At 36.7% G+C, this 22282-nt stretch overlaps 1 protein-coding gene across 2 annotated transcripts in view; it reads right to left on the bottom strand.

Annotated features, from left to right (window-relative positions):
- LOC106875077 (E3 ubiquitin-protein ligase MARCHF5) overlaps nt 1-21952 on the bottom strand; it is a 75706-nt gene extending 53754 nt beyond the window's left edge. The window contains exon 1 of one of the 2 annotated variants that reach the window (XM_014923045.3): nt 21801-21952. The gene's annotated coding sequence lies outside the window, so the exon portion shown is untranslated. The remainder of the gene's footprint in view (nt 1-21800) is intronic. The other variant, XM_089362501.1, reaches the window with a different exon arrangement.
- Nucleotides 21953-22282: the final 330 nt, after the last annotated feature.

The following is a 22282-nucleotide window of genomic DNA, read 5'->3' as shown; positions in this document are numbered from 1 at the left end:
ACGCTGGAGTAATTAGTAGATGAAAATGATGTAATGGGGGTACATGCATTATTTGCTAGGCCTCTTCAGAGATTTTCAAAATTCAATACATGAATTTTGCCAAATTTTAATACAAATATAAAATAAGAATAAAATAAAAATAAAAATATTAATCAATGGAATACAGTGTCTGGAAGTTGATGAGTACCTCATATTCCCCTCCATTTTCTTATTGCTATATAAATTTAGGGTAAAAAAAACCTTTTACCCGCACCCACTTATTGCACTTGGTATAACACTAGTGTAACAATAATTGGGTACTCTCTCAGCAATATATTGGATAGATATTATCCCTAAGTGGGTTGGATCCTCATCGTTACCAGCGTCGCCTTCCTGGCACTTGTGCCGCAGCTTCGCCTTCCTGGCACTTGTGCCGGTGGCATGTGAAAGTCATTCGAGCGAGATTGTTGCCAGTGCCACTGGACTGGCTCCTGTGCAGGTGGCACATAAAATACACCATTTTGAGCGTGGCTGTTGCCAGCACCGCCTGACTGGCCTTCGTGCCGGTGGCACGTAAAAGCACCCACTACATTCTTGGAGTAGTTGACGTTAGGAAGGGCATCCAACTGTAGAAACTCTGCCAAATCAGATTGGAGCCTGGTGTAGCCATCTGGTTCACCAGTCGTCAGTCAAATCGTCCAACCCATGCTAGCATGGAAAGCGGATGTTAAACGATGATGATGATGATGATGATGATATATATAAATATCTATATCTATATATATAAAATGAGAATGTGTGTCTGTCTGTCTGTCTGTGTGAATCCCAAAAACTCGAGAACTACTCAACCAATTTCATTCAAATTTTACACATGCCTTACTTAGTCAAAAATATTTTTTAACTTCTTGCATAGTTCAAGCCCATAGCAACATAATATCTCCTCCACTATTTCAGTATTACGTGTCAAAAGTGAAACAAAAATACTCATGTCAAATACTTTCACTTTAAAAATGAAACTATTCCACTAACTGAAACAATCACATTTCGATACTGTAATGACAGATACTTTCACTTTAATGGTGTATATATATGTATATATATAGAGAGAGAGAGAAAGAGAGAGAGAGAGAGAGAGAGAAGGAGACACAAAGATAGAGAGAGATGTATATGTATACATATGTGTAGATGTATATATTATAGATGTACATATAATATGTACACATATATACATATATATACATGCATAGATATCTATACATATATACACCCATCACACACACACATACACACACATTAGTCATTTGTTTTCTTATCCAAAACTACGTCAAAAATACTGAATGGATCTTTATGAAATTTGGAAATTATATTCTATGCATAACGGCCATAACCCCCATGAAAATTCATATATTTTTGATGTTGATGAAATTTTAACCATACATATTACACACAAATAAAGTAATATTCCTAAAATTTTTTCTTCTTAGAAGTTACAAAGACCCCTTCATGGGGACTTCATAACCGCAATTTAGTCATTTTTCCTAAGCAAAGACGAATGCAGTTGTACCATTGGAAGCTATAGGGTCACCCGACCATAACAGATGAGCATTATTTGTAATTCAACAGTACAACAGTGTAAGTCTATCCTTTCAGGCATACTTACATTGTGATTTCTGCAATGTGGTGCATAAATTGTCAAGTAAATGAGATGCATCTTTGCCTCCACTGATTCACTTGCAAAGTGTTGAGTAAAATTATTTCGTTGCAGACCTCCTTTGAGTCTTTTTATTATCACTGCGACACACATAGTCCCCAGTTGATAACATTGATTTCAAGGCCTTCCCAGATGAGTGACTGGTTGTTCTAAGACATTTATCGATTATAATTTTTTTCTGCACAGTTACCTATCAGTATAGTGGTCATTTGCAAACTCCAGAGGCACACTTTCATTTCCCTTTACTCCAAGCGTCACACGTTGTTATTTCAATTGGGTCATGCCCTTCCAATTGCTATAGATCCGTAATGCATCTTACAGCTGTGCCTGTCACCTGTATGGTGAGGCATCCTACATTGGGGAGTAGTAACAACTAGGCTAGGGTAGCTGACTGATTATCGTGATCATTCGTCTTTTGCTTTCCTGTAGCTTTGCTCTTTTACAAACCCAGTGAACATACATATATTTCCTATTTCAAATAAATTCAGACAATACATATTACATACAAGTTAGAAAGATTCCCAACAATTCAACTTCTCTGGTTGACATTAATACACCCACCCCCAATAGGGGCCTTAACTCCCACAATTTTCAGCTCCATGAGCTACATTTTTCAGGAGTAAAATCCTTTTAGGGTCCATGTAGTGTCTTAGGCCAAAAAATTTTTTAACTTCTTGCATAGTTCGAGCCCACAGTAATATCATATCTCCTCCACTATTTCAGTATTACGTGTCAAAAGTGAAACAATAACATCACTCTACTGTAATGTCAGATACTTTCACTTTAACACTGAAACTATTCCACTATTTCAGTATTACCTGTCAATAGCGAAACAGTAACATGTCGCTACTGTAATTTCAAATACTTTCGCTTTAATACTTGCAATTTCATACTGAAATTATTACAGTGAGACTATACTCTCACATATATACAAGCATACTATAAGACCCAAGTTAAAAACATTCCCAACAATTCAACTTCTCTGGTTGACATTAACACACCCACCCCCAATAGGGGCCTTCATTCCTACATTTTAGAGCTCCATTTTTCAGGAGCAAAATCCTTTTTACAGGTTTCAGAGGAGTGAAATTTTGGAATATGCGCATAAAGATCAATAGTATGGGATACATGTCTCATGATTAGAATTTTTTTAGGGTGTGTAAAGAAGGAAAGAACCCTCATTTGCAATTTTCATGAAATTCGAATCATATGTATTCCAGTTCCTTACAGAAAATATAACACAAAATTCTCATTCTTCAATTGCATGTAACAGGGGCAACGCCGGGTATCTCTGCTAGTATATATATATATGTATGTGTGTGTGTATATATATATATGTATGTATGTATGTATGTATGTATGTATGTATATATATCTATATATATAAAAATGAGAATGTGTGTCTGTCTGTCTGTCTGTCTGTCTGTCTGTGTGAATCCCTAAAACTCGAGAACTACGCAACCAATTTCATTCAAATTTTACACATGCCTTACTTAGGGTTCCAGTTGTGTTTTAGTCAAAAAAATTTTTTAACTTCTTGCAGAGTTCGAGCACACGGCAACATAATATCTCCTCTACTATTTAAGTATTACGTGTCACAAGTGAAACAAAAACACTCATGTCATATACTTTCACTTTAAAAATGAAACTATTCCACTAACTGAAACAATCACGTTTCGATACTGTTATGACATACTTTCACAGAGAGAGAAAGAAAGAAACAGAGAGACAGAAAGAGAGAGATGTATATGTATACATATACATGTATATGTACACCATTTCGATACTGTAATGACAGATACTTTCAGAGAGAGAGAGAAAGAGAGAGAGATGTATATGTATACATATAGATGTATATGTACACGTATATGTATATATATATATATATATATATATATATATATATATGCATACATGTATATGTATACATATGTGTAGATGTATATATATATATATAGATGTACATGTAATATGTACACATATATACATATATACATGCATACAGATATCTATACATATATACACCCATCACATACACATGCACACAAACACACACATTAGTCATTTGTTTTCTTATCCAAAACTACGTCAAAAGTACTGAATGGATCTTTATGAAATTTGGAAATTATATTCTTTGCATAACGGCCATAACTCCCATGAAAATTCATATATTTTTGATGTTGATGAAATTTTAACCCGAACATAACAGATGAGCATTATTTAGAAAATGATGTCACACGTTATCGAGGCTACCATTCTTTCTGGATGTGCAAAAGTGGATGACGTCTTTATTCCAAGAATTCCTCTTACTCCATCAGGAGCAGACATTCCTTTTACATTCAGAAGACTACAATTCCCCCTTCGTGTGACTTTTGCCATGTCCATAAACAAATCTCAGGGTCAAACACTGTCTGTAGCTGGTCTTCTCTTGGAAGAGCCCTGCTTCTCACATGGACAACTGTATGTTGGCTGCTCAAGAGTGGGCAGCAAAAAAACCTATTTGTATATGCTCCAGAAGGGAAAACAAGGAACATTGTTTACAACGAGGTGTTATAATCACAACAGCAAGAAATTATGTACATGATCACCTTCTTTTACGAAACTTCATTGACTTTCATATATTTATATTGATATACATATATATACGTGTGTTTGGGTGTGTGTGTATATATACATCTCTATATATAAAGATGATGCGTGGCCTAGACGTCGTTTTTAGATTTCATTATTCTCTTTAACCCAGGCAACGCCGGGTATTTCTGCTAGTATATATATATATATATATATATATATATAAATATAGGGCATCCAGCTGTAGAAACTCTGCCAAATCAGATTAGAGCCTGATGTAGCCATCTGATTTCAACAGTCCTCAGTCAAATCGTCCAACCCATGCTAGCATGGAAAGCAGACGTTAAACGATGATGATGATGAATTACATACAAAAATAAGAGGAATGACCAGCAAAAGTGGACTCCTATATGCTAGAAATAGATGCCGAATCATCTAACCACGAAAAATATGTTCTCATTATATTTTATAAATCAACAGACTACGCTGATGATCCTGCAGATATTTACTTATGTAAATTTTAACAGGTGAAACCATGGTACGTAGGTTAATCGTTTTTTTTATTTAGTATTTTTTCATTTGTCTTGCCCTTTTATAGTCTGTGTCGCTAAATTTTTACTGAGAACATATTTTTCGTGGTTAGATGATTCGGCATCTATTTCTAGCATATAGGAGTCCACTTTTGCTGGTCATTCCTCTTATTTTTGTATGTAATATAATTTTAATCTTCGGATTTTTTTAATATGCTAGACTACTGGTTTTAATTGACTAATATCAATTTCTGCCCTTATTAATAAATTTTATATATATATATATATATATATATATATATATATATATATATATATATATATATATATAATTAATACAATAATAGGATAAACTCTTATATAAGAATTTATCAAGTAGTTATCGTGAAAAAAATTTCATAGCGAAGAATCTATCGTTTTTCCCTAAATATTATTTATGAGTGGCTGTGTGGTAAGTAGCTTGCTTACCAACCACATGGTACCGGGTTCAGTCCCACTGCATGGCATCTTGGGCAAGTGTCTTCTACTATAGCCTCGGGCCAACCAAAGCCTTGTGAGTGGATTTGGTAGACGGAAACTGAAAGAAGCCCGTCGTATATATGTATATATATGTGTGTTTGTGTGTCTGTGTTTGTCCCCCTAGCATTGCTTGACAACCGATGCTGGTGTGTTTATGTCCCCGTCACTTAGCAGTTTGGCAAAAGAGACCGATAGAATAAGTACTAGGCTTACTAAGAATAAGTCCTGGGGTCGATTAGCTTGACTAAAAGGCGGTGGTCCAGCATGGCCACAGTCAAATGACTGAAACAAGTAAAAGAGTAAAAGAGTATATATAAAAATATAAACAATATATAAATATATGCATATATCCATATATATATGTACATACCTACATATATATGTATATATACATGCATATATGGGTACAGTACATAAAAAAAAACGTTGAACACAGTGAGAAACAAAAACATAGAAAACGAACTTTTTTTCGAACAACGAAAAACACAAACAGAGAAACGTGACATGCAACATAATGAGTATACCCCTTCGTCAGTTGTCCCTGTTTCATCTACTTCGCATTTCGAAGGCTTGTTGAGCCAAGACGATAAAAAAAATTACTATGAACGCTAGGTAGATGAGCCATGAGAGAAGACAGGAAAGGCACGTCTTTTCTTTAGGAAGGAAGTGGACAGAAAGAAAGATCCCCCTTTCGTCATGTGTCAATGACAAGGGTCAAGGAGGAAGAGTGAGAGAGAGAGAGGGTATGTATATGTGTGTGTGTGTGTGTGTATGTATATATATATATATATATATATATATATATATATATATATATATATATATTTATATAGTAAATCCCCCCAAAAAGAACAAACACAAAGGAAACAAGAACACGAGGACATGATACATGCAAAATATTAGCAGACGCTCAGGGAAGGAAAGAAAGATGGTTTAACGTTTCAAGCAACGCTCTACATATATATATATATATATATGTATGTATGTATGTATGTGTGTGTGTGTGTGTGTGTATAAATAGATGTGTGTATTTTTCCCTTGTTAACAAATAACACAGAAAAAATATCGTTATATACTTCTCATTTATTTGGTTTTTTATTTCCTTTACCCCTCCTCTTACTATAGGCTACCTTTGACATTATATCCTCTCATGTTTTTTTTAAAAAAAACTTAATAGCATTCAGTTACTCACTATACATATCCATCATATTCTGTTAAAATGTCTTAATGTCAAGTTTCATTTCTTCATTTCCCTGAAGAGAAGATTACATCGTTTTACACCATTTTATTCCTTTGGAATAATACCAGTGATATCTTCAAAACATGTGCCGGAAGTAAAAGAATTTGAATAACACCTGTGTTTAACTCCATTTATTTATTTATTTATATATATATATATATATATATATATATATATATATATATATATATATATATATATATATATATATATATATATATATGCCGGTCGCACGTAAAAAGCACCATTCAAGCGTGATCATTGCCAGCTTTACCTTACTGGCTCCTGTGCAGGTAGCACGTAAAAAACACCTTTTGAGCATGGTCATTGCCAGAACCGCCTGACTGGCCCTCATGCCAGTGGCACATAAAAGCACCCACTACACTCTTGGAGTGGTCGATGTTAGGAAGGGCATCCAGCTGTAGAAACTTTGCCAGATCAGATCGAGCCTGGTGGAGCTTTCTGGCTCACCAGTCCTCAGTCAAACCGTCCAACCCATGCCAGCATGGAAAGCAGATGTTAAATGATGATGATGATGATGGTATGCAGATTCTCAGTGCAAGCATAGCTGTATGGTTAAGAAGTTTGCTTCCCAACCATAGAATTTTAGGTTCAATTTCACTGCATAGCTTGTTTCTTGGCCAACCACAGCTTTGTGAGTGGATTTAATAGACAGACACTGAAAGAAGCCCTTCATACACACATACATATCTGTTATATATATTTTTATAGATTTAGTGTGTGTGTGTGTGAGTGTTGGTTTATATATTATAGCTTCTCCAAAAATTTCTTTGCTACAAGCAGTGGCATTATTATTATTTCACTTATCAATAAATCTCTCACTGATTTGAACGTTTGAAGACATGTGAAGAAAGAGATCCCTTACTTGGAAAAGAGGTAAGGGCTTGTCACAGGAAGGGTGTCCTGGCGTAAAACAATGGCTCAACAATATATTCATCTAACCAATGTTAGCATGGAAAAACAGACATAAAAGGAAGCAAAATAACATAAGACACACACACACACACACACACACACATATATATGTACGAGGTGGTATCAAAAGTTCCTGGACTAGTCCTGTAGCGCACCAACAGATGGTAGCACATGGTTGCATGCACAGTGAGAGCTACCAGTGACCTTCATGAGGCAGTGTGCTGAGTGACATTGCTGTGTTTACTTTGCAAGTTGTGAAATTTGTGTTTTTGTGATCACGTGTATGCTGTAGTCTCCAATTTTTGTTATGCAAAGGAAGCTGGAACAAAGAGCCAACATGAAATCTTGCGTTAAACTTGAGACATTGAGCATGCTTCTGCAAGTTTACAGCAATGAAGCAATGGATCATACACAATGTTTCAAGTGGTACAGGGACTTCAAAAGCAGAAGAACATCCCTGGAAGATGATGAGCAATCTGAAGACCTGTCATGAGCGTCACCCACTGGAAATGTGGAAAAAAATTCATCAGCTTGTGCATGAGGATCGTTGGAAGACAATCAATGACATTGCTGATGTTGGTCTGACATATGGATCTGTGCAGGCAATCCTAATGTCTGGATTCTTCACAACGACAATGCACCCTTTCACCAAGCTCTCCTCATTCATGAGTTTCTCACCAAAAACAACATGGTATCACTTCCACACCAACCCTATTCACCAGATTTAACACCTACTGATTTTCATCTCTTCCCCAAGATGAAAATGCAGTTCAAAGGTCACCGTTTTAACACTGTTGTCGAGATCAAGAGTGAATCGCTGAAGGTCCTCAACTCACTTATAGAAAACGACCCCCAGTTCAGATTCCAAAAGTGGTGTGGATGCTGGGACTAGTATATTGCTTCACAAGATGACTATTTAGAAAGAGATGATGGTAAAAGTTAATTAAATAATTTATTTTTTATTAAACATAACTAGTTTGAGAAGTCTTTGATACCACCTCATGCATACAAACATTTGTACTTTGGCCCTTGTCCCCAGCACAGTATCTCTTGCACACTGACCTCACTCCACATCACCTCTCATTCCTCATCCCCTTTCTTCCTCTGAAATGGTATTCTCCATTGACTAGTACTACTCATGTTCATCATTTACTGAATTCACCTCTATCCCCATCTCTATCCATCTGCCACTCTCCTTTCACACACTCATGAACTTACCCATTCGTCCTGTCCACTTCTCTAACATTCACCTTCTTGTAACTTGCGGGTCTTCACCATCTTTTCTCTTTTTCCGCCTGGCTTAGCTATGTATCTTCGCTACTGCAAGACACCTGTTTCCATTTCTCTGTCATAACCTGGAATAAAGCGACTTTTCTCAATTACCCACACCCCCATTGAGTTGAGGGGTCTTGTCTTGCAAGTTACTTGGTGACCTTGCTTGTGCCAGTGTCATGTGAAAAGCACTCAATACACTCTGTGAAGTGGCATCCAATTGTAGAAAGTGTGCCAAAGCTGATATTGGAGCTTGGCACAATCCTCTGTCTTGTTGATTCCTGTCAAACTATCCAACCCATGCCAGCATGGAAAACAGCCATTAAATAATGATGATGATATAAGCAAGGTCACCAAGTAACTTGCAAGACAAGACCCCTCAACTCAATGGGGGTGTTCCATGCTAGCATGGGTGGGACAGTACCACAAGAGCTGGCCAGGCCGAAGCCTGCACCAGCTTCTGTGACTGTTTTGGCAGGATTTTTACAGCAGGATATGCCCTTCCTAACACCAACCACTCAGCAGAGTGGACTTAGTACTTTTTATGTGGCACAAGCACAGGCAAGGTGAGTAATGCTTTTTACGTAGCACAAACACAGGCAAGGTTTTTACAGCTGGATGCCCTTCCGAACACCAGCCTCTTTACAATGTAGACTGGGTGCTTTTAAGTGGCACCTGCACTGACAGGGTTACCAAGACAAAAACTTTTAAGAGGGAAGGAGGCATTGGAGGAGGTGATGATGAAAAGGTTATAGTGAGACAGATACAGGTGTCTTGCTTGAAGAGGATGTACAAGGTTAACTGGCCGGAGAGAGAAAGATCAGGAATGAAGACAGAAACAGGTGTTCTACCACAAAGAAAATACATGGTTGCCCAACCTGAGGGAAGAGCAGGAGAAGAAGAGAGAGAGAGAGAATGGGTGACTGCAGGATGGAGCTGGTGGCAAAATGCTGGGCGTACTCACAAGGAATGGGGATCAGAGTATAAATGAGATGGTTGAGTAAAGGAAGAGAAAGATATAGATAGTGGCAAGTGCCAGAGCATACCCTTGAGGTTCAAATGCCATTATATAAGTGACAGGATATTGCGAAGGGAGTGCGATTAAAGAGTGCAAGTAAGTGGCGAAAGAGTTGGAGGGGCTACTGGATAGCAATGATACAGAGGTAACAGGGGTGTGAGGAAAGGATTGGGAAGTGAGAACTAGGCAAGGAGTGAGAGCTAGGCATAGTGAATGAAAGAGGAAATGCAAGAAAGAGAAGAGATATAAACTGGTTTGTTGGGGTACGGTGAGGGAAAAGTTTTCTTGTTACATGTGGGTAGAACATCCAGGTCGGGAGCTAGCAGATGGCAATAATAGAGTGAGACAAGGCATGTGAGTAGAACACATAGATTGGGGGCAAGGAGAGCGCAATGATACAGTGGCATTGGGCCAAGAGGACAAGATTGGGGAGTGAGAGGTAATCATAGTACATGAAGTGAAAATGGGAGGAAGAGAAGGGATGTAGAGACATAGTTTGGCTCAGCACTTCTAGAACTCAGTTTTACTGATGTGGGTGGGTCTTCTCAAGAACTTCATATTGCCAGATATCTTGGTTTATTGTCATTTCCTCCGTGAGGTCCAACTTCCTGAGATCAGTCCTTACCACTTCATCCCATGTCCTCCTGGATCTCTCTCTTCCACATACAACATCCACTTTTAGTGATCAGCACTTCTTTATGCAGCTGTCCTCATTCATACACATCACATGTCCAAACCAATGTAGTCTTCTCTCTTCCATGCTACATTTGATTCCTCTTAAGCCCAACTTTTCTCTCAGTACATTTGCACTGATGTTGCACATCCAATGGAGCTCACTGCCTTCGTTTCTCTCCAGTCAATGCATGTCTTCAGCATTCAGAGCCCATGTCTCACTACTATGGAGTATAGCCATTCTTACAACAGCATCATATAGTCTACCTTTCATTCTGAGAGAGAGGCCTTTTGTTGCCAATGGAGGTAATAGCTCTCTGAATTTCCTCCACCCAATTCTTATTCTAGAAATGATACTTTCAGAACATCCTCCCCCATTGCTAATTTGGTCACCTAGGTAACAGAAACTATCTACAGGGCACAATACATGTATTTAAGCACTACTAATACATGTATTGTACCCTTTAGATAAATAATATTTATCTCTCACCAGATACCAGATGGAAAACTTTTTTTGTTGAATTTTCTGTCACAGAACAGTACATTATATATGTATATAAAATATTCCAAGATTATCTTTCAACACATTAGAAAAATTTCCCTCCTAGTAGATACAGAAAAATCTTTAATAGTCATGCTTTTAAGCTTCCCTATTCAACTATTTCAAATTTAGTAGATAATATTGCATCAATCAAAAATATTAATCTTAGGAACATGTTTTAAATTATCATTAATAATAATAATAATAATAATAATAATAATAATAATAATAATAATAACCAATGAAGTAGATTGACAAATTTATTTTTTGAACCAGTGGAAGACACACAAGATGTCGAAATATTGTTCACAAGATAGCAAATGGCACTCTTCTTTTAATTTTGACTCTACATCTCCAGGAGGAGTTACCTCAATCCTTTCTATATTAACCAAAATGAAGTAGATTGACAAATTTATTTTTTGAACCAGTGGAAGACACGCGAGATGTCGAAATATTGTTCACAAGATAGCAAATGGCACTCTTCTTTTAATTTTGACTCTATATCTTCAGGAGGAGTTACCTCAATCCTTTCTATATTAATAATAATAATAATAATAATAATAATAATAATAATAATAACCCTTTCTACTATAGGCACAGGGCCTGGATTTTGTGGGGAAGGGGACAGTTGATCACAGTGATCCCAGTACTTAACTGGTACTTAATTCATAAACCCCAAAAGAATGAAAGCAAAGTCACCCATGGCAGAATTTGAACTAAGAATGTAGTGACAGATGAAATACCACTAAGGGGAGATTACATCGATCCATGCTCAACTGATTGACTCTGAAAGGAGGAAAGACAAAGTTGACCCCTGTTATAAAAATGATTGATGGACCTGCAAGTACTGATACAGAGGCTGAAACTAATCCTGAGCGGTTGAAAAAAATGATTGGGCTATACACCAGAGCAAGCATACAATGCTGATGAGACTACACTTTTCTGAAAACACATTTATTTCTTGAAAAGAAAAATCTAGTACTGAGGACTGGATGTTGCAGCTTGTATATGTGAACGTGAGAACAGTAAAAAGTCATATTTTATATTCAAAGAAGCTTATAAATTTGAAAGTAAACTTAGTATGAACCCTGAATTAGATGAAGAAGCTGAAACCACTGCTACCAAGCAAGTAAAATGAATCAAGCAGACTGCAAAAAAGAATGCGTGGAAACAAATTGAGGAGCAGTTGAGCCAGAAGCCCTTGCATGGACAATATATTCTTCAAAGTCAAAACGTTGATGTAAACCAAGCAACAACCCATCAGAAGTTGGAGAGTTCAGGATTGAAAGCAGAGACTGAAAGATTCATATTGGTGGCACAAGATTAAAGCTTGTTTACCTAATATTACCAGACTAACATTCTTCAATGCAGATTCTGCAACACACTTAATGAAACAATAGACAATTTATTTTTAGGATGTCCTATGCTGACACCAAACAAATACAAAAATTGATGTGATAGAATAGGACAGTATTTACATTGGAAAACATATAAATACGACATAATCAGCAATCCAGCTAACTGGTATGAACATCATCCCGAGCCAATCATTGAAGGTAAAAATGACACCAACCTCTAGGATTTTCCAGTCAACACTGATGGAATGATCCAAGCTGATCAACCTGACATAATTATTAAAGACAGGGAAGAAAATACTAGTAGACTAATAGATGTGTTCCCACTGATAAAAATATAGTTGTAAAGGAATTTGACAAACTTAGTAGAATTAAGGGCCTGGAAATTGAAATACAAAAGATGTGGCGTCTTAAAGCAAAAGCTGTTACTGTAGGTACCCAAGGTATAATAAAAAAAAAAAAGAGATGTCAGAAACATTTAGACAACATCCCAGGAGAACCATGGCTCAAAGAAATTCAAAAGATTGTGCCGAGAAGTACTGCTCACATCCTTAGAAAAACACTATCAATTTAAATGCTTGTATTATATTATTTGGAGCTATTTTAGTACCACTCTCACCACTTCCCCTCCCCAAGTTTTCAGTTATATTTCAACATCTCTTAACCTTCATTTACCCAAGGGTGCCGCGTGTGTCTCAGCAAGTGATTGCATCAAGCATACAAATAAAAAGAAAATAATAATAATAATAAGTCTTTCTATAAAAGATGGGCTACAGCAAGTATTCTGCTCAATACCAGATTTGCTTGTCAGTTGTTTGACCGTAACCTGTACTTAATTCATAACTGGTACTTAATTCATAAACCCCAAAAGAATGAAAGCAAAGTCACCCATGGCAGAATTTGAACTAAGAATGTAGTGACAGATGAAATACCACTAAGGGGAGATTACAATGGGTGATTCATTCAACATCCTTAAACAACCCTAATTCAGAGACCTTTTAAGTGGAATGGGCTACTTGACCTGAAGAAAATTCTAACTGGGCCTCACCTACAAGGTCATGCACTGTTTATCTTGATATGAGATCACCATGTCATGCACATATGGCTGTGATGCATGTGCCTGGTGTACCCTTATCAGACAGGAAGTCATGATGGGTATATTGAGCTTTGTATATTTTACTCCTGTGTCACTTTGATGGCATGCACTGCTCTCTCACTCAATACTACTACTACTACTACTACTGATGATGATGATGATGATGATGATGATAATAATAATAATAAAAATAAAGGCACTGGCTCTCATGGCTTCTGATCTTAACTGATTGGTAGTGTTATCATGTGCACTGTTTTGCCTTGGTATAAAAGATGGGCTTCACGAGCAGAAGTAGTGGGGGAGCATCATAGCCATGTGTTGAGAGGAATTCTTTGGGGTTTGAATAATTCACCTCTGGAAATATGAATGTTTCCTTCAACATCCTTAAACGACCCTTATTCAAGGACCATTTGAACAGGATGGGCTTGACCTGAAGAAAATTCTAACTGGGCCCCACCTGCAAGGTCATGCACTGTTTATCGTGATATGAGATCACCATGTCGTGCACATATGGTTTTGATGCATGCGCCTGGTGTGCCCTTATCAGACAGGTAGTCATGATGGGTATACTGGGCTTCGTATATTTTACCCCAGTGTCACTTTGATGGCATGCACTACTCTCTCACTCAATAATAATAATAATAGCTATAACATCCCAAGCTCTAAATCTAAACCCCAAATAAGTAATCTTATCTTACCTAAAGTGGGGTGGGGGTTAATAACATGGAAAATTTGAATATCTCTTGTGTAACTTCAGTAGAGTATAACATTTTGACTTGCAATTCAGGAGATAATAATGTAATGGAAGAGTGTGATAACAACAATTCCTTAAGTGATACATTAAAATGGAATAATGTCAATAGGATTCACAATATAGGTGACTAGCATCTTAGTGTAGCTGTAAGGAACATCCATTAAAAAGAGATTAATTTAGATTAAATATATCTATTATTTATTAGTTAATTTATTTCAAGCATAAGAAAGTTTTTTTCAGTTTAACTGGACACATTATTATTTCATCAAACTTACTATATGCTCTTTATAGTTAATAATTTCTAGTACTTCAATACAGCATAATCTATAAGCATCTCCTCCACCTCTGTATGGCCTGACACTTTACAACAGACCATGAGATTTAATAAGCAATCCTGCAATATTTCAGTTCTCCAAACTTTCCTGAGAGTTAGTTTTACCTTCTGATTAAAAACTGTGTAGATGGTTATGCAATCAGGCCTTCAAAGTCACTGAAATAGCACCAATATGTGTATAAACTAACTTAGGTGTAACTAAAATACATTTATATACTATAGTCTTAATGACGGGTTTATAATCCAATGGGCAGCTGTGAGGACATCTACAATTACACATACTATTTCTATAGGTGTAATATTGTTATAATCATTAACTGTAATTTGAGTCTTATTGTTATTAATATTACTAATGTAACTATTGGCTTTGCCTGCATCATAACTATCATCATTATAGTTGCTATTACTCTCAAAATTTATATTATCAGTGTCTCTGTAGTATGTCTTTCCATGATTATTATTAAAGCCCTTATCATTGACACTTCCACAAGTATTTATGAGGCTTAGTGTAGGCTACATATGTTGGATTTAGAGTACCTATTATCAATTTATTAGCTAAAATGGTACTGCACATTGTGTTGGTGGTTGAGAGACCAAGAATATCATTAGTATTCATCATGAATACCCTAATTTATAGATTAGTGACTAGTTGTCACTTTGAAAACTATATTTTGAATGGGAATTTGGCAGTGCCACCTCTAGCCAAACGATTATTTTGTGTTGATGAAGGGAAATAATCCGTAAATCGCGATACACAGATATTGTTTTGAGCTGAGTGGGGGTGCTAGATTCCCTTGTTCAAAAATATAAGGACAAAGATCGTGTCGTATAGCCAGCTGGAGATGATGTCTCCTGGCGCTAAATTACAGCAACATTCGTCCTAAACCAGGACTGCCATGTTATGTTGGCAAACAATCTTTATTACTAAATCATTATCACCAGATTTAAAATTGCTTAATGTCCAACTCTTGGTTATTGTTCGTTTTTATTTCATCTCTCTTGTTACTACTAGAACTTCCATAGTTAAAGTACTTATTGTGAAATTCTGTATAAGATGTTATTTTTTTTTTTCCATCTTGCCTTGTTTTGTGCTCTCTGTTACAATATTTTATAGTTTGTCATTGAATTAAGGCAGGGAGCTGGCAGAAACACTAGTGCACCAGGCGAAATGCTTAGAGGTATTTCGTCTGCCGTTACATTCTGAGTTCAAATTCCACTAAGGCCGACTTTGCCTTTCATCCTTTCGAAGTCGATAAATTAAGTACCAGTTACATACTGGGGTCGATGTAATCGACTTAATCCCTTTGTCTGTCCTTGTTTGTCCCTTCTGTGTTTAGCCCCTTGTGGGCAATAAAGAAATAAGAAACGTTAGCATGCCAAGTGAAATGCTTAGTTGTATTTCGTCTGCCTTTATGTTCTGAGTTCAAATTCCGCCAAGGTCAACTTTGCCTTTCATCCTTTTGGGGTCGATAAATTAAGTATCAGTTGTGTACTGGGGTCAATCTAAGTGACTGACCCCCCCCCCCCCCACCTCCACAACAATTTCGGGCCTTGTGCCTAGAGTAGAAAAGAATATTTTGTTATTGAATTGAAGGCAGTGAGCTTGCAGAATTGTTACTGTGCTGGGAAAAATGCTGAGCAGCATTTCTCCCAACTTTACATTTTGAGTTCAAATGCTGCTGAGGTCAACTATGCAATTCGTTCTATCAGAGTCAATAAAATAAGTACCAGTTGAACACTGGGATCGATGTAATCAACAAACCTCTCACCTGACACTGCTGGTCATGTGTTAAAATTTGAAACCAATACTTTGTCATTGAATATGCATGGGTCAACCAACAAGGAAGCATTATACTTGCATGCCTAATGAAACATGTAGTTTACTAGTTTCATGCTTACGTTGAAATCTGTATAAAACAATAGTTGTCTGAAGTACAGATGCATTCTGAAGCTTTGGGATTTGTAATATCATATTGATGAGGCTTTAATTCTAGTGTTTTTGCAAGATATTCTGACTGCCAGTGTGTAGTTTGGTATTTTACTTGTGTTCTCTTGTAAGTGGTTTTAAAAATTTCATATTTATCCGTTCTAATACTTGAGTGCCTTTATTGGTATATAATAGGTGTCATTTGTGTGTTTTACTGAGTGTTGTAATTTGTGGAGTGGATTAGCATTAGTATTCCTCATGAATACCCTATTATCTAGAGTGTTGAGATCCACCACTTGAAACAGTTCTACACCTTGGTTTACTAAAATGTTTCAGCATCTGATATTAACTAAAGTTTGTTTAACCCATGTGATTTTGTTTTATATAAAGATTCTTTTGTAAATGAAATTATGTCGAAAGGTTTGTCTCAGAAGAAATTTGAATGGACATTTTATACCTAACAGGATACTTGCTGTGCATGCATGCATGTGTGTGTGCGTGCGCATATATATATACTATTAATTTGAGCCCGGAAAAGTATAGGACAAGAAGTGGAAGCTTAAAAATATTAAAGTTGAAGTGAAGATTGAAATAAAAGTTTTCAGTTTCATTCAAATGCAAGAAGCATAGTTTCCCCTGCTTTCCTTTAGCGTGTAACTTCCCCTATGAAGAAAATTATATATGAAACTTCCAATATTTTCTCCCTTTATTATAAAATAGGGCGTTTGTCTCTATTGTAACATGCCAAGTTGGAAGTGATATTATCTAAGCATGAATAGCTAACCTTGGCATTACAAGCATTAAAGAGTTTATATTACATATGGATTCTTTGAAAATGCAGTCTACTATAGTCAAAAAGCTCTTAGCTGCATGAGTGAAAACACCTAGAATGCATGGAGGATTAAACCACATGAACTTTCCCTTTCTAACACTTTTCAGGTTTGGGTGTTGGAGTGAGGATTCTCTATAAGCATTAACTTATCAGTAGATACACTCTTTGCTAGCACCTTACTACAATAGGGTGTGTGCCTGTTGAAGATCTTTCTGTCTAATTATAGATTGGAAATTCTTCTGCTAATGTCTGTAACCAGGTTTCTAATTACAGGTGAGGATTGAATGGAGTATCTCTGGATATAAACAGTTTGTTCATTAGGATTTCTGTAAGAGTAGTACTTTCCTACCTTGAAGTCTAGGGCAACATCCAGGAAGTCAACTTTGTTACATTCAGGGTAACAGTTAAATATATAAACAATATTTCAGAACTTCATACATGCGTGTGTGTGTGTGTGTGTGTGTGTGTGTGTGTGTGTGTGTGTGTGTGTGTGTGTGTGTGTGTGTGTGTGTGTGTGTGTGTGTGTGTGTGTGTGTGTGTGTGTGTGTGTGTGTGTGTGTGTGTGTGTGTGTGTGTGTGTGTGTTATTTTTGGAAAATATACAGACCAGGTGTCACTACTTTTTTTGAATTCACAAATCAATGCAATAAAGAAATAAGGGGAAATTACAGAAACATACAGCAACAAGTAGTGTATTTTAGAAAGCACTTCTGATGAGGTGAATGTTGAAGATTATGTAAGGAAATCTTTATGCAATGGTCACTGAAACATGTGTAAAGATGCTATAAACAAATAATGTCATATTCTTTATAAAATTGAGTTTTGTGTAGTAGTAGTAGTAGTAGTAGTAGTAGTAGTAGTAGTAGTAGTAGTAGTAGTAGTAGTTGTTGTTGTAATGTAGTAGTAGTAGTAGTAGCAGCAGCAGCAGCAGCAGCAGCAGCAGCAGCAGCAGTAGTAGTAGTAGTGGTGGTGGTGGTGGTGGTGGTGGTGGTGGTGGTGGTGGTGACGGCAGTAGTGGCAGCATGGTGGTAGCTGCAGCAGCAGTAGCAGTAGTAGTAGTAGTAGTAGTAGTAGTAGTAGTAGTAGTAGTAGTAGTAGTAATGGTAGTAGTAATGGTAGTAGTAGTAGTATTAGAATAGTAAATAGTATGAATAAATGGATGGTGTATAATTAACCAGTAATATGGAACACATTGTAATAAGGATGTTTATGTGCAACTGGCTGCCACTGAAGTCAGCAGAAAAATTTGTTGACTTTGGACATGTCTGCTGCAAAGATGTGTGTTTGTGAACAAATGATGTTTGCAGAACAGAACAGTTTTTTTTCCCCCCTAAATAGAAATGAAATGAAAGTAAACGTAAAAATCTGTACAGAAAAAGTTAAAAGAGTCTCTTTTGCAAAGTCATGTGTGCAATATAGTTGCTATTCATTATTGTGTTGCCAGCTTCTGCTGGGCCATGTTAGCTGCTATTTCTGTTGAAGGAATTTTCCAATGCACTTGATATATTGTATACCTACAGTAAACTGTGAAATATAATCAAGGTGTTTACTGAGTTTTGCTGTCTAGTATATGTGTTGGAATATAATGTGTAGGTTATGGTTGGTAATCAAATCTTTGACTTCACTGTTTAAGGCAGGAAGCAAAACATTGACTAAAATGGTAAAATTGGCACGTATCTGAAGAAATTTTATTCACTGCAAAACTGGTTTCAAGCTGAGAAAACCAAATGGTATATGGAGGTGAAACAAAGGACAAGGCAGCTTGAATAGCTAAACTATTACTATTTTCAGAAGTAAAAGATGAGAGAGAGAGATGAAGTCACTACACAAATGAAAGGCTATAAAAAGATTGAATATTGGCCATTTCACAAACTTTGAGAAGTTCATGATCGACTTCACTCCAGAATTACATTCAAGAGATAAAAAAAAAGTTTCCAAGATGTTGACAGGTAGATGTGACTGCTATTTTAAGCAGGATAAAAGGTGCACCTAAGCTAACAGTGCTCTTAGTGTCATTGCCTGCAGAGGAAAGGATTGCGGTGGTAAGAATTGTATGTGCTGCGACTTTTGCACCCTTTGATCTTTTCTTCTTAAAATATTTGGTGGTTTTAAAGAAAGGAGTTTTTATACACCAGACCCTAACCCCTCCAAGAGAAAACGCCACAGGAAAGTGTTGTGGTTTACACCTCCCTTCACTTTAAGCATTAAAACGCATGTAGGTAAGATATACTTAGCTTAGTAAGCAAATGCTACTCTTGTACAAATAGATTCAGTAATATATATAGAGGCACACTCCGAGGGTTTCTTTTAACCGTGCACCTAATGTAAAAAAGATATTAGTAGGTAGGTCCACACCTGAAACAGAAGCAGGATGCCTATTTAGGGGTAGAAACTATCGTGTGTGAAGCAGAGGTCACAACAACTGAACCAAATGCGCAACTAAACATGCAAAAGTATGTATGAGCACCTGAAGGCCCCTTCAGAACCCAATACAACAACCACAATGCCTCCTTCAACATCCCAGAGAGACGAAATTCCACAACCCTGACCAAGTACATATGGTCATTGAAAGAAACCACCATGGAATGCAACACAAAGTGGAAGATATTGAAGAAATGCAAAGCTTACTTCTATAGCAGCAGGAGGTGCAGATTATGCCTAGCTGAGAAAAGAGCCAAATTAAAGAATGTTCAGCACCCAGGTATCTATCTGAATAGCAGAAGTGAAATTTTTAATCCTCGGCCCACATGTAAAGAAATACATTCTAACATACCTATATGTCTCATTGTGACTATAATCACCAGCTTTCCAAATTTGGCTCTTCCATCATCCACACCTGGGAATCAGCGATGAGTTTGACCAGAACAAACACAAATGCACTCACAGACACATATGTGCCTAACACGGCAGACATTCACCCAATAGTTTCTTTTCAGCCTCACCCGATATAAGCCCTTACACATACAGTACCCCTACACACACTCTATACCCACACAAATACTCTAAAGAATTTAACCAAAACATAAACAAAACACACACAAATACATAGTTACTTATGCAGCCTTTGGGTACCACCCTGCCCACCATAAAACGCTATACATATAGTGCCACTGGACACATTCAAACTACAAGAACACCAACCCCAAAATTTACACACATTTCCAGAAAACTCATCACCTTGCAACACCTCCTGAGGTGGTCGTTTGGTACCGTGGGACATAACTCTTAATTTTACCTTTGTTTAGTCCGTTTTGTCGTCTTTTTCATAGTAACCATAAAACAATGTCTTTTCCCCTCCAACAATAGAGAGTAGTCACCATATTTCATTCCATAACTGCTACCTCTGAAGAGTGCAGGGTTATATAATCAGGCTGCTATCTAACATCACATTAAACCTCTAGTGCGAAACTGATTGGTAAGCTCGGCCATAATGGATATATAATACTGTGCGCTTCGATTAATATATATGTAGAAAATGAAGAACACAAGTGGGATTAACTTGAACACCATCTGAGTTCTTTTATACATTACGTCACACTTAGAACCAACTCTGGGTTGGATCTATGGTTTATATTTGATTTGGTACCCATGTATATATTTATATGTCTGTGTATATTCATACATAGATCGATGTTTGTGTGTATACTACCAAAAACGACAGCTGAGAGTTGCTTTAACGTACTGAGCTCGATACTGAGTACCTGTCATTCCTGACGTTGATATACCTAGATTCTAATGAATCCTTAGCTGTCCTCTGTGTGTGTTAATAGTTGTAACGAACAAAATATATATGCAGTGAGGAAAAAGAATCACTTCTGGACAATTTTTCTGGCAAGCATATAAGAGAACTCTGGACATATTTGAGCTTTATTCTAACCTCACCAGAATAACATTGCCTTCGCCGTATGTACTGAAGTAAGGATGGATGAGTTTCTTAGCAAATGTACAAGATTGTGCACTTGTTTATTTTTAAATGAATCCACATCTTTCACGAATTTTGGTGCGCTTCCAATACGAAAATAAGGCTGTGTAGTTAGTATAATTCGTGTTATAGCGAACGCAAAATGTAGTTTCGCCAAAAATGTTCAGTACACGCGATAGAAATTACTTTTCTGTATGAAATTGAACTCTGTTTTGTTATATTGAGCCATATCAAGTGTGCTAAAATTCATGTTCCTCCATAATCTCTGCTGGAAATCTCATAGTAGTGGACGTTTAAATTCGAAAATTACTGTATACATAGTGAAACGTAACGCAGTAAATTACGTGCATATACACAGGATTTTATGTTAACACATATCTATATTTACACACAGTTAACAGGCATCACAAACATCACCTATATGGAGCCATCAACATCCATACACCCACACACGCCAACGCAAACAGAATCACTCCACTCACACAAACATATATCAACATGTTGTCACACGCAAACCAACAATCAATCGCGACGCCATACGAACGCACAAAATCGTTTCTGCTCCGAAACAGATTACATAAAATATACAAACCTTGAATATGACTGATACTGCTACCTAAGTAAATTCACCGTTAACATTCATTCAAAATATGTGTTAGCTGTGATTTTCCGCCTTCATTAATGTATCCACATGTATACTTTATGCAATAGAATATCACACCACTATACGTACCATCAATATAATCGACCAGAGCTGCATTAACAACACACATTCACTCCAGTAGCGCTTCCCAAACTTATTTCAACATGGAACAGCTTATGTGAGTTTCCGAAAATCAGGAAATCCATACCTATACAATCTGTCCATTCTTATTTCAGTAAGATATTAGATGATGCAAAAGATTTTCAGACAGAAAATTTATTCACATGAAAAAACATTACTTATTTTTTCAAATAGTGAATACTGTTATAATAACATGTTTTTATTAAATCTCACAGAACCCATTTTGGGAAACACTATATTACATACAAGTAGTAGCATACACTTGCGCTTATACATCACCACCGAAGTAA

The sequence above is a fragment of the Octopus bimaculoides genome, chromosome 14, assembly GCF_046866305.1.
Source record: "Octopus bimaculoides isolate indiv1 chromosome 14, ASM4686630v1, whole genome shotgun sequence".
Classification (NCBI taxonomy): domain Eukaryota; kingdom Metazoa; phylum Mollusca; class Cephalopoda; order Octopoda; family Octopodidae; genus Octopus; species Octopus bimaculoides.
This window is presented reverse-complemented; position numbering and strand designations above follow the sequence as displayed.